This window comes from Pseudophryne corroboree, chromosome 5 (assembly GCF_028390025.1).
Source record: "Pseudophryne corroboree isolate aPseCor3 chromosome 5, aPseCor3.hap2, whole genome shotgun sequence".
NCBI lineage: Eukaryota > Metazoa > Chordata > Amphibia > Anura > Myobatrachidae > Pseudophryne > Pseudophryne corroboree.
Window position 1 is genome coordinate 118,891,359 of NC_086448.1, and position 14,321 is coordinate 118,905,679.

The following is a 14,321-nucleotide window of genomic DNA, read 5'->3' on the forward strand; positions in this document are numbered from 1 at the left end:
TGATGTACTGGCCTGTCTCCTGGTAGCGCCTCCATGCTCTGGACACTACGCTGACAGACACAGCAAACCTTCTTGCCACAGCTCGCATTGATGTGCCATCCTGGATGAGCTGGACTACCTGAGCCACTTGTGTGGTTTGTAGACTCCGTCTCATGCTACCACTAGAGTGAAAGCACCGCCAGCTTTCAAAAGTGACCAAAACATCAGCCAGAAAGCATAGGAGTTGAGAAGTGGTCTGTGGTCACCACCTGCAGAACAACTCCTTTATTGGGGGTGTCTTGCTAATTGCCTATAATTTCCACCTGTTGTCTATTCCATTTGCACAACAGCATGTGAAATTGATTGTCAATCAGTGTTGCTTCCTAAGTGAACAGTTTGATTTCACAGAAGTGTGATTGACTTGGAGTTACATTGTGTTGTTTAAGTGTTCCCTTTATTTTTTTGAGCAGTGTATATAGGTTTAAGGATCACAATAAAGTTATGGGCAACTTAAATAAAAAGAGTAAATAACAGAAGGTTTCACTGACATGATCGCATCTGTGCGGGAAGTCATAAGAATAAAGAAACTATTCTTCAATTCCAGATTGGCTCCCAAAGAATGGAAGACCTCTATACATTTCTTATGGCATTTTATGTCAACTATGGTCTGTCAGATAACCACCTTCTTGTGTTTCATCATATTGTACATGCAAATATGTTTTTATGACCCTTGTTAAGATCAACTTCTTTACTTCAAACATGTTTTATATCTCGATGTGTACATGAATACATTATAACGCTGTCTTCAAAAGTTATATTAACCTATTTATTTACCTTTTCTAAAGGAAATTTAAACTGTCTTGAATGGTCTTTTGGATAACTATTGGCTGTGACATTTCAAAGAACCTCATGGAATTTGGAGAATGGCTGTTTTTTTTAAATAATTTGTAAAAAATTGACATGTAAGTAATTATAGGCCAAGTACAATATCAATCTCCCATGTACCTACTAAACAGTATTTATACACATCATACTTCTATACCAACACAGTGAAGTGTTAAATGTTAATCAAGGGTTATTTTTAGATTTCGGACAACCACCAAACAATAGAGTGGTTTTAAAATCTGAGGTCCTATAATCTCTTGTAGGCAAGCAGTCAATTTACCGCCTGATAGGATTCCAGCGCTCAGGTTACCGATGCCGGAATCCCGACACCAGCTGAAATACTGGCGGTCGGAGTCCCGACCGCCGGCGGGTTACCCCTCAGAGAGGAATAGAACCCTGTGGCGACCGAAGGTCGGCACCGGGCCCGAAGCGTGGCAAGCGCAGCGAGCCCGTGAGGGGACATGCTGTGCTTACCGCCAGTATCTCGTCTATTGGGCTCCCGGCGTCGGGCTCCTGACCGCTGGGATCCCGACCGCCGGGATCTCGTACTGATCCCCTCTTGTATTACCTAAATACTCAAGAAACATAGACACAAAGGAAAAAGAGGAAGTATATTCTAAAAATATTAATCAAATAAGTACAAAATTAATATTAAATTGTTCATTGCTTTAACTTCAGAATCAAATATTTTACATTTGTTTTTAGAATTGAATCTGTTTAATAAGACTCTTTATAGAACATATGTTATATCTGATTAAATGTATTATAGATGTGTGGTTGACTTATAGGTTTTTCAAGAGATGAGGGTAGAATAGACACATTAAGGAAAGGCCAAATACTAAAAGCAATTTTAAAGTGCAATATAATGTTATGTAAGAGTACATTGATTGACAGTTTCAATCCTGTAACTGTGGATAATTTTAGAACTATTCCTTTGACGACATCCACTAATAATGATACAACCTAACTACTGATGAGACGTAAACTCTGAAAATACTTTTGACTGATTAAGCAATATTTACCAAGTCAGGGAGGAGGAACAGTGTTGCAAAATGTTGATTATTATCAGCTACCAAAAACTCACAAGTCACTCACTGTACTTCCTGGTCTTCAAATATTTCAGGTATTTGTTGGTTATGTACTTAGCTTATCTAACCTCTTTAGCCTTGCATGACTTCTTTACAATAACATATGCCAGATTATATATGAATGTAATGAAATCAGAGGTGAACGTGTTCAGTTCTCGGAGAACCCCTGAACTTCACGATCCGAGCCGGGAACCAAGTCCGGCTCGGGACTTCCCATCAGAATTGGATCCCAGAACGAGGCAAAATGTCATCATCCCGCTGTTGGATTCTCGCGGGTTTTGGATTCCATATAAAGAGCCGTGCATCACCGCCATTTTCACTCCAGACTTGGAGAGTGAGGGAGACAGACCTCTGTCTCTCTGTGGGTGGTGGGTCAGGTGGGGTCAGTGTGTGCTCTCTAGGAGTGCTGTACAGTCACTGTGCTGTTCAATGCTGTTAGGGGTGCTGTCCTGTCACTGTGGTGTCATGTGCTGTTAGGGGTGCTGCAGCTGTACATGGGTGTTGCTGTCCTGGCTGTCACTGTGCTGTACAGGGGCACTGTCCTATATGCTGTGAAAATACAGGGGGGGGGGGGGTTGTTCTGTCCTGTATGCTGTAAAAAAATACACGGGTTCTGTGAAAATAAATGTACATTGGCCCTGTCTTGTATGCTGTAAAAATTCAGGGGTGCTATGAAAATAACTGTACACTGGCCCTGTTTTGTATGCTGTCAAATTACAGGGGTGCTGTGAAAATAAACGTACACTGGCCCTGTCCTTTATGCTGTAAAAATACAGGGGTGCTGTGAAAATAAATGTACACTGTTCCTGTCTTGTATGCTGTAAAAATACAAGGGTGCTGTGAAAATAAAGGGGCACAGTTCTGTGTGCTGTAATAATAAAGGGGTGCTGTCCTATGAAATGGAGAAAAAAAATTGGAGGAAAAAATAGTGCAAGATCAGGAACCACTTCCAGTTCCTAGTACTAGTGCTGAAGCTGCTGCTGCCACCAGTCATGACATTGACAGTGCAATTCCATCAACGTCGTCTGCTTAGGCCAATGCCCAATGTCATAGAGGGCATGTAAAATTCAAGAAGTAAATATTAAGAAAAAAAAAATTATTCGATAAGAAACGTAAAATTGACAATATGCCATTCACGACACAAAGTGGCAAGGAAAGGCTAAGGCCTTGGCCAATGGCCTATGTTCATGACTGGTAGTTCAGCTTCTCATGAAGATGGAAGCCCTTCTCCCTCTCGAAATTAAAAAAATAAAATAAAGCTTGTTAAAGCACAGGAAAAAACAACTGTCCATTCAGAGATATCACAAATCCCCAAGGAGAGTCTAAGTGTGCCCGCTTATCTACATCTTCTAGTGTGCATTGTGTACCCAGCATCAGAGAGAGGTTCTTCTCAATTATTTCATGTTATAGACTCAAATGAATGGCTCCAGTTAGTCAACCTTATTAAGATTTATTATTAATGTTCCACATTTTGGGGTTATTTACAAAATGCGCATTTGTTGTTCAGGGTTCTTTTCCTTTATTTTGTAAATGTTTTCTCCTTAATAATTGTACAATGTAAGGGCTGCGTAGGGCTATCGCAAGACCTTGTGGTGTTAGAAGAACAGAGTTTCAGTGATCTTGCATTACATCAGCTTTTCATTGCACCACAGCACTAGATGGGCCAAGAGCTCCTGTGAGGCACAAACAGTTACTGAATAAGGCCCAGTATGGAGTCTCATGGTGGCTTACAGCCAGGTAGTATGTCTGGCTTGCCAGGCTGAGGCATGCTGGTGGCACAGAGGCTAGCATTGCTTTCTCCCACAGTCCTACTTATAGTATGAAATGAGTTTGGACTGTAGAGTGGTAAGCTCCACTAGGGCAGGGGCTGAATAACAAAAAATTCACTGCGCAGTCCTGCTTAGTTCTGTACCGAACCCACCCAAACTCAACTTGCCCTATCCGGGCTGCTGTGGGGGCTCAGGAGGGGCTGCTAAACCATATAAGTGTCACACGCCATAGGCGGCGTTCACCGCGCTTACCCCTGCGTGCCTGCTGGTCTGTGTTGCAGCCTCCGCCTTCGTTGGTCCATGGGCTCCGGCGCCTGGCTGGCGCGGCTCCCGGCGGTTCCCCGGGGCAGGGGCGCCGCCATGACACCCGGCATCAGGTGGGCGGGGAGCAGGTGACGTCATCAGACTGTTCCGCCAATCCAGCGGAGGCGGGAGATTCAAAGGCAGACGCCGGGCAGCGCCTCAGCGCCTGAGTATCGTCTTTTCCCCTGAAGTGGATGCCAGTGCTTCTGTTCTCGGCGGATCTCTCTGCAGAATACCCCAGTGTCTCCGGCATTTCCAGGTGTCAGTTGTTGCACAGCTTCCAGCGTTCCCAGCCGCTGCTGGGTTCCACTGCGCTCTAGTCACCAGTGCTTCTTGGAGTCAGCGTGGTCTGCAGGTTAACCCTCGCTCTCAAGTTATACAAGTCCTCAGTGTCTTTAACCCTTGCTCTCAAGTTATACAAGTCCTCAGTGTCTTTAACCCTCGCTCTCAAGTTATACAAGTCCTCAGTGTCTTTAACCCTCGCTCTCCAGTTATACAAATCCTCAGTGTCTTTAACCACCGCTCACAAGTTCTTCAAATCATCAGTGTCTTTAACCACCGCTCTCAAGTTCTTCAAATCATCAGTGTCTTTAACCACCGCTCTCAAGTTCTTCAAATCATCAGTGTCTTTAACCACCGCTCTCAAGTTCTTCAAATCATCAGTGTCTTTAACCACCGCTCTCAAGTTCTTCAAATCATCAGTGTCTTTAACCACCGCTCTCAAGTTCTTCAAATCATCAGTGTCTTTAACCACCGCTCTCAAGTTCTTCAAATCATCAGTGTCTTTAACCACCGCTCTCAAGTTCTTCAAATCATCAGTGTCTTTAACCACCGCTCTCAAGTTCTTCAAATTATCAGAGTCTTAACCACCGCTCTCAAGTTCATTAAATCATCAGTGTCTTTTAACTACCGCTCTCAAGTTCTTCAGTCACCAGTATCTTTTACCATCACTCACAAGTACTTCCTGGACATTTCTCCATACGCTCCTTCTCTGTTATGTGACATTGTGTTGCTCTCTTCCTGCAATAAAGACCTTTAATATTTTCACCAAGCTTTACTGTCAGAGTCCTGTATGAGGAAGACCTATATCAAGCGATCCGTGTTCCGACCCAACTGTGGTTCCTCTCCCCTACCATCGGGAGAACCCCCGAGTTCACAACACCCCCAACCTAGGTCAGTGACAGTATACTCAGGCCTCATGGACCCGGGGGATCGGAGCCCAGAGGCAAGTACCATCCAGGACTTGATTTCTCGAGTACAAAGTCAGGAAGCAGCACAGGGCCAGGTGATGCATTATCTCCAGGAATTATCTTGCCGGCTGGATCAAATTCAGACTTCTCTGGCTTCAGTAGTACCGGCCCCAGCTCCAGTACCCGCTCCAGTGGTTGTCTCTAGTAATATTTCATCCTCCTCTGGAACCAGGTCACGCCTTCAGCTCCCTACTCCTTCTCGCTATAATGGGAATCCAAAGAATTGCCGTGGTTTTCTCAATCAGTGCGAGGTACATTTTGAACTGCTTTCACATAACTTCCCTACTGATCGGTCCAAGGTGGCATACATTATTTCTTTGCTCGAGGGTTCAGCGTTGGATTGGGTGTCTCCGTTATGGGAGCGATCTGATCCATTGGTTTCTAGTTACACCAATTTCATTACGTAATTCTGGAGGATCTTTGATGAGCCCGGCAGGACGACCGCTGCCTCTGCAGACTTGCTTCGTGTCCTACAAGGCTCTCGTTCAGTGGGACAGTATGTGATTAATTTCAGACCATAGCCTCAGAACTGCGCTGGAATAATGATGCTTTTCGGGCTGCCTTTTGGAACGGGCTCTCCGATCGTCTAAAGGACGAGTTGGTCACTAGAGATTTGCCGGATTCTTTAGAACAGTTGATCTCGCTCTGTGTAAAGGTGGATCTTCGCATGCAGGAACGAGGTGGTGAACGTAGTCGGTCAGATCGATCAAGGGTCCGATCTCTTCCATCTAAGCAAACGGTTATTCCAAGCCCTGATGAACCTATGCAGATTAATCGATCTCGGCTGTCCCCAGAAGAACGTCAGCGTCGTCGTGAGGGTAGACTCTGCCTCTACTGTGGAGCCGCGGATCACTTTCTCAAGTTTTGCAAGTCTCGCCCGGGAAACGGGCAGTCCTAGCTTGTTCCGGAGGAGTCGAGCTAGGGGTTTCTTCTAAACCTTCTCCGCCAGTGGACTGTTTACTCTCCGTGTCTCTGTTCTCCGAGTCAATAGCCAAACCCGTTAAGGCTCTGCTGGACTCAGGGGCTGCAGGGAATTTTATTTCCCTTTCCTGTGCCCAGGATCTGGGTTGTCAGCTACGGTCGGTCGAACGACCTATTACGTTGACTGCTATCAATGGTACCCAAATTTCTAACGGTCTGATTTCAAGTTGCACAGTATCAATCAAACTGCAAGTGGGAGCTCTGCATCAAGAACACCTGGAGTTTCTAGTGATTCGTGAGATGCCCCACGATCTGGTTCTTGGCCTTCCTTGGCTAAAACTTCACAACCCTCACGTCGACTGGAGTACGACACAAATAACATCTTGGAGTTCTTTTTGTCATTCAAATTGTCTCACCCCTGTCTATCCGCTTCGTGTATCTTCCAAGTCAGATGAAGGGCTCATTCCAGAGGTCTATCGGGAGTTTTCTGACGTGTTCTCGGAGCAAGCGGCTGATCAGCTACCACCGCATAGACCCTGGGACTGCCCCATTGAGCTCATTCCGGGGAAAATGCCACCTCGGGGTCGCACTTATCCCATATCACTGCCCGAGACCCAAGCTATGTCGGACTATATCAAGTCTAATCTGCAGAAAGGATTCATCTGCCCCTCTACCTCCCCGGCGGGGGCGGGTTTCTTTTTTGTGAAGAAGGACGGAGGGCTGAGACCATGTGTTGACTATTGTGGTCTAAATGATGTCACCATTAAGAATAAGTATCCTTTGCCGCTCATTACGGAGCTTTTTGACAGAGTTCGCGGAGCACGAGTTTTCACCAAGCTTGATTTAAGGGGAGCTTATAATTTGATACGTATCCGACAGGGGGACGAATGGAAGACGGCCTTCAATACCAGGGACGGGCATTACGAGTATCTGGTAATGCCGTTTGGCCTCAGCAACGCCCCTGCCGTCTTCCAGGGATTCATTAACGATGTCTTTCGGGATATGCTATACCTAAGTGTAGTGGTATATTTGGATGACATTCTGATATTTTCTAAAAATCTCACAGAGCACAGAATACAGGTCAAAGAGGTACTGCTTCGATTGCGAAAGAATCATCTTTATGGCAAAATTTTCAAATGTACTTTTGAGGTTCCTTCTATTCCATTTCTTGGTTACATAATTTCGGGCACGGAGCTTCGTATGGATCCATAGAAACTCGCTGCCATCCGGGATTGGACTCAGCCTCTTTCCTTGAAAGCGGTACAACGATTTCTGGGTTTTGCAAATTACTACCGGAAATTCATAAAGGGATTCTCAACCATCGTGGCACCTATTACTGCCCTAACCAAGAAGGGTTCTGACCCAAGTCATTGGTCCTCCGAAGCTGTAGCAGCGTTCGCTCAGTTAAAGGCAGCCTTTATGTCCGCTCCAGTACTTCAACAACCAAATTTTTGAAAACCATTCTTTCTGGAGGTTGATACTTCCATGGTAGGCATAGGTGCCGTGCTTTCGCAGTACGCTCCAGATGGGAAGTTACATCCATGTGGTTTCCATTCTTGCAAATTCTCTCCTGCAGAACAGAATTACACCATTGGAGACAAAGAGCTTTTGGCAATAAAATCTGCCTTGGAGGAATGGAGATATCTTTTGGAAGGTGCTAAACACCTAATTCCAATTTTCACTGATCATAAGAATTTGCTGTACCTCAAGACGGCCCAGTGCTTGAATCCCCGTCAAGCTAGATGGGCGCTCTTCTTTTCTCGGTTTTCGTTTGTTATTAAGTACCGGGCTGGGACTTTTAACACCAAGGCTGATGCTTTATCCCGTTCCTTAACAGCTTCGGATGAGGAGAATTCCGTTGAGAAGGCTTTGATTCTCAGTCCAGTTTCTATGTCAGCGGCTCCCACCGCTCTGGGCCCTCCTCCTGGGAGAATGTCTGTGCCAGCTATATTTCGACCAAGGTTGTTGCAGTGGGCTCATATTTCCAAGTTTTCCGGTCATCCTGGAGTTCAAAAGATGTAGGAGTTTCTACGAAGGTCTTACTGGTGGGACACTATGAAGATGGATATTCAAGATTATGTCAACTCATGTCCTCAGTGTGCTCAGCACAAAATTCTTCATTTGCCTCCTGCGGGGTTGTTGCATCCACTGTCCATTCCTCAGAGGCCTTGGACCCATATCTCTATGGACTTTGTCACCGAATTGCCCCTCTCCAAGGGTCACAATACTGTCTGGGTAATTATCGACCGTTTCTCTAAGATGGCACATTTTGAAACTTTGACCGGGTGACCATCAGCTCCCAAGTTGGCTTTGTTATTTATCCAAGAACATTTCCGCCTGCACGGCTTACCTCAGGAAATCATCTCTGACCGGGGGATACAATTCACTGCAAGATTCTGGAGAGCTCTCTGTACGGCCTTACAAATAAAAGTTTTCATCCGCTTACCATCCACAAACCAATGGGCAAACTGAACGCGTCAATCAAGATTTAGAGACTTTTCTATGTGTTTATCTTTCTCCCTCGCAAGATAATTGGGTGGAACTGTTGCCATGGGCCGAGTTTGCCCATAATCATCTATACCACTCTTCGACTGGTGAGTCCCCATTTTTCATTAATTATGGGTTCCATCCTCAAGTTCCTGAATTACCCATTTGTCCTCCGGAGGATGTTCCTGCTGCAGCCTCTACTCTTCGGCACTTCAGCCAAATTTGGAGTCGAGTTCATGCTAATCTCAAGAGAGTTTCTGGCCGCTATAAGTTCTTTGCGGATAGGAAGCGTCGAGCAGCTCCCCAATACAAGGTTGGTGACAGGGTATGGCTTTCCACCCGCAACCTCCGGTTAAGGGTGCCCACTATGAAGTTCGCCCCAAAGTTTATTGGTCCTTACCCCGTGTTACAAGTCCTGAACCCGGTTGTCTGCAAATTGGGATTGCCTTCCCACCTCCGGATACCAAACTCCTTTCATGTCTCTCTCCTTCGCCCCCTTATTTTAAACCGGTTCCATTCAAAGTCCCCGAGGCCAACCTCTGCAGAGTCTGAAGCTGGAACGGACTTTGAAATCAAAGCTATTCTTGACTCTCGTTATCTTCACAAGAATCTACAGTATTTGGTGGAGTGGAAAGGTTTTGGCCCCGAGGAGAGGAGCTGGGTCAAGGCTACTGAAGTTATGGCTCCCCAATTGGTGCGGATTTTCCATTCCAGACATCCAACAAAACCAGGAAAGTGTCCGGGGGCCACTCCTGGAGGAGGGGGTACTGTCACACGCCATAGGCGGCGTTCACCGTGCTTACCCCTGCGTGCCTGCTGGTCTGTGTTGTGGCCTCCGCCTTCGTTGGTCCACGGGCTCTGGCGCCTGGCTGGCGCGGCTCCCGGCGGTTCCCCGGGGCAGGGGCGCCGCCATGACACCCGGCATCACGTGGGCGGGGAGCAGGTGACGTCATCAGACTGTTCCGCCAATCGAGCGGAGGCGGGAGATTCAAAGGCAGACGCCGGGCAGCACCTCGGCGCCTGAGTATCGTCTTTTCCCCTGAAGTGGATGCCAGTGCTTCTGTTCTTGGCGGATCTCTCTGCAGCATACTCCAGTGTCTCCGGCATTTCCAGGTGTCAGTTGTTGCACAGCTTCCAGCGTTCCCAGCCGCTGCTGGGTTCCACTGCGCTCTAGTCACCAGTGCTTCTTGGAGTCAGCGTGGGCTGCAGGTTAACCCTCACTCTCAAGTTATACAAGTCCTCAGTGTCTTTAACCCTCGCTCTCAAGTTATACAAATCCTCAGTGTCTTTAACCCTCGCTCTCAAGTTATACAAGTCCTCAGTGTCTTTAACCCTCGCTCTCCAGTTATACAAATCCTCAGTGTCTTTAACCACCGCTCACAAGTTCTTCAAATCATCAGTGTCTTTAACCACCGCTCTCAAGTTCTTCAAATCATCAGTGTCTTTAACCACCGCTCTCAAGTTCTTCAAATCATCAGTGTCTTTAACCACCGCTCTCAAGTTCTTCAAATCATCAGTGTCTTTAACCACCGCTCTCAAGTTCTTCAAATCATCAGTGTCTTTAACCACCGCTCTCAAGTTCTTCAAATCATCAGTGTCTTTAACCACCGCTCTCAAGTTCTTCAAATTATCAGAGTCTTAACCACCGCTCTCAAGTTCTTCAAATCATCAGTGTCTTTTAACCACCGCTCTCAAGTTCTTCAGTTACCAGTATCTTTTACCATCACTCACAAGTACTTCCTGGACATTTCTCCATACGCTCCTTCTCTGTTATGTGACATTGTGTTGCTCTCTTCCTGCAATAAAGTCCTTTAATATTTTCACCAAGCTTTACTGTCAGTGTCCTGTATGAGGAAGACCTATATCAAGCCATCCCTGTTCCGACCCAACTGTGGTTCCTCTCCCCTACCATCGGGAGAACCCCCGAGTTCACAACACCCCCAACCTAGGTCAGTGACAATAAGGGGCTGCTTTATTTAAAAATAAAATATGAATAAAATAAACAAGACCCACAGGTATGCTCACATGCATGAAACTGGAACACACAGGTATGCTCACAAGCGTGTAACTGGGAGCTGTGAAAAACAAAAATATGGCATCTGCCACAAAATATGTAAATAAAAATGCAATACAGAAATGGAAAAAAAGAAACCCACAAGATTTTCACAAAATTAGTCTCCAGACTCTGTGGAGGGGAAAATATACAATCTTGATCCTGTGGTATACACCAGTTATTTGCATCCCAACATTAAATCCAAGATTACCTTAATCCCTGAAAATGGAGAAGGGGGTACAAAATCGGAGGCTTTGGCCCCTAGTTTTTCAGTTTGTCCAGTAATGTGGTAATTATATATTTGCTTGGTTGAAGTCCTTTCCATTCCACACCAATATAGGAGTGGAGGTGAAAGCCTGTGTGTTGTTCCTGATTGCGTGTGCCTCTCTAAATTTTAATCACCTTCTTGACACTGTCCTCTTCCTCTTGACTCTTCTTATAATGTGAAAAGTTATCAAATATGGAGGTGGTATGTTTGTAGCTAGCTATGATTCGAAGAACTTGGCGAGCTTTTATAAAATATTAGTTTTTATAGTAAGCCTATTCTATCATTTAAAATTGTTGTACATACATTTTTTTATTTCCTTTATTTTTCTGTAATGACTTTTTTGTATTTATGTAACAATAATTATATACTCCGTAAGATTTTTTGAACATGAGGCCAGTTGGTTGTTTACACTCTTAAAAGCTTGGAGAAGAGATAGAGAACATTGGGATGTTAATTTTTAGGAGTAACTACTGCATTATTGACCTATGATGGAAAGCTATCAGAATAGGGAGCTAATTACACAGCTAGTTAAAGGTGTGTGTGTGTGTGTGTGTGTGTGTGTGTGTGTGTGTGTGTGTGTGTGTGTGTGTGTGTGTGTGTGTGTGTGTGTGTGTGTGTGTGTGTGTGTGTGTGTGTGGTAGGGAATATAGATTGTAAGCTCCACTGGGGCAGGGACTGATGTGAATGACCAAATATTCTCTGAAAAGCATTGCGGAATGTGTGCGCTATATAAATAACTGGTAATAAATAAAATAATAAAGCTGGTGTGGGCACTCTAGCAGGGCCATAACTAGGTTGTGCGGAGGGTGCACCGCACATAGCGCTGCAGTGTAGCTGGCGCTGTTACCAGCACTTGTCAATTACCTGTTTTAATTACATTCACTTGTAGCTTCCCCCCTTTTTGAAACCCAGAATCTCCTGACCGTTCCTGTCTCCTGCCCCCACCTTTTCTGTCACTAATAACTATACAGCAGGGGTGTTAAACTTGCAGCCCCTACAGCATCCTTTTGCGCCCCCTGGCCAGGGGTCCTTATTTGGCCCGATAGCAGGGAATTGAGCCAGAACGCTGACCAGGTTAGCGGTGTCCGCCTGGCTCCGGCCCCTGCTCTGGGATGTAGCCCACCTTGTCCAGGCTCCATAGGATGACCAGGCACCGGCTCAGCAGCCACCACACCCCAGCGGCGGCAGCAGCAGCACTGCAGGCAGGAAGGGCTCCGGACAGCAGCAGAGCGCGAGGAGGGGAGTGGACTGGAGCCGGGCAGCAGGCTGAGGCACTGGCCAGCAGCACAGCCCCCAGCACACACAACACGGCCAGCGAGCAGGGGAGCGACTCCATCACCTCCCACCCAGCATCTCACCTGCAGCATGGTGCGGCTCTGCTCACCTTCCCGGCCCCGCTCCTGGCAACCCAGTGGTGTCCCTGGCAACTTCGGCGGCGATACGTGACCCTGATTGCTGATAGCAGGTGGCAGGTGAATGGGTGATGGTGGCAGAGGCACTATACTGGGGGCATTACTTGTATCTGGCATTATAGGGGTTAAAAATTATTAAATATTCCGAAATGCAGAATAATCCATTATCCAAAATGCTTCTGGTCCCAAGAATTTTGGATAAGGGATACTCAACCTGTATTATATACAGCATTCATGGAGTTGACTTGATAGCTCTTTGTTGTTCAGTCACACTGTCCTTTATACCATTTCGGGATGCGGATGTACCCGGGATTCAAACCCTTTGCATATGGCATTGCAGTTGGACACTTTTCATTCAGCTATCTGCCCTTGCATAGAAAGCTAGAGAATTCCAAGATGGAGAGTTCTAAATATTTGAAGCTTACCTTGTACTTTGCGTAGGGGTGATCAGCGTTATGGCTGGCCAGATCTATGCAGTGTGTGGCTGCAAGGGAGTGGATGTGTGGCTGCACTCTAGATAGATCTGCTCAATTATGGTGCTGTTTTTTTTAACTCGGTAGGTACAGGTAGCTTCATATAGTTAGAAATCTCATAGTTTTTAGGCAGGATCAAGTGGCACAGTGGTTGGGGTGTTTGGCTGGGATACAGCAGATTGTGGGTTGAAGTCCCAGGTGTGACAGTATATTATTATATACAGTGTATTGTTTAATGAGGGGTATTGTGGCTGAATGGCGGCGAGCTCACGGGTTAAGCTCATGAATGCGGTATAAAGAGGATTTGTATCTAAATCCATTTTCTTGCAGTCTTCTATAAATATATGTGTATTATATATATATGTGCAGTGCGGTGCCTGCTCATGCGCAGATCATTAAACATCGGAGATTTATGTAAATCTCAGAATCAGACTCTATATATATTTAACCAATATCTCCCCCTAGCTAATAACACTGTTCTGTAACATTACTTTTTTCTTTTATCTTTGGCATAATCTGAGCCGGACAGGGCCATGTCAGTTCAGGAGCTCCAACGGCACATCTTGTCCTACCGGCATTACAACATGGAGGGTAGAAAACCTGAGATTTGAGCACTACCATAAGTGCCCGATATCTGCTCAGCTGGGCATTGCGGCAATACCCAAGGGAGAGATGTAGAAAACCTTCTAAAGAGTTTGTTGTCCATAGCAACCAATGAGCTTCTAGCTATCATTTATCAAATATATTCTATAAAATGATAGCTAGAACCTGGTTGGTTGCTATGAGCTTTGTATGGTGGTCACTGTGATTTTTTATTTTACACTGCAAGGAAAAATGTGAGACCAGTGGGTGTGGAGCAATGGATGAGACCCCAGTAAGAATGATCTATTTTATAATGACCTTTTACCAAGTCGGTGCTAATTTTTGTAATTCCCTGTTGTTGGATTAAGTACTGTAGTAGTAATCATTTAATGTGTGTACTTGTCACCCTGGTGTGCTGCCTATCAGTACAGTACCTCACCCACTGGTGTGATCTCCACCTACTGTGACAGGATCTTTCTGTTGGTGCTGTGACTGCCTGCCATGCCGCATTGGCCATGTTTACTACCATTGTGGCTAATGCTAACAATTTGCTAACCCCCAGTTTGTGTTGGGCCCCGCTTATAGCTGACTTACTCCAACCTACATGAGGCCACTTTTCATATATTCCTAGGGCCACGTTAAGTTCCCAATCCGCTCCTGGCATGGAAGACACGTCAATGATAAATCATAGTAAATGTACCAGGAGGGTATTGACAAGCCATTAGAAAGTTATCGGAAGATGGAAACCCTTTTTAACATTATCTTATACTGGGAATTTCTTACCCTGTTTCCAAGAAAAAGACATTGTCAATTATTAATTTAACTTGTTAATTAAGTGAAAAGAAGACATG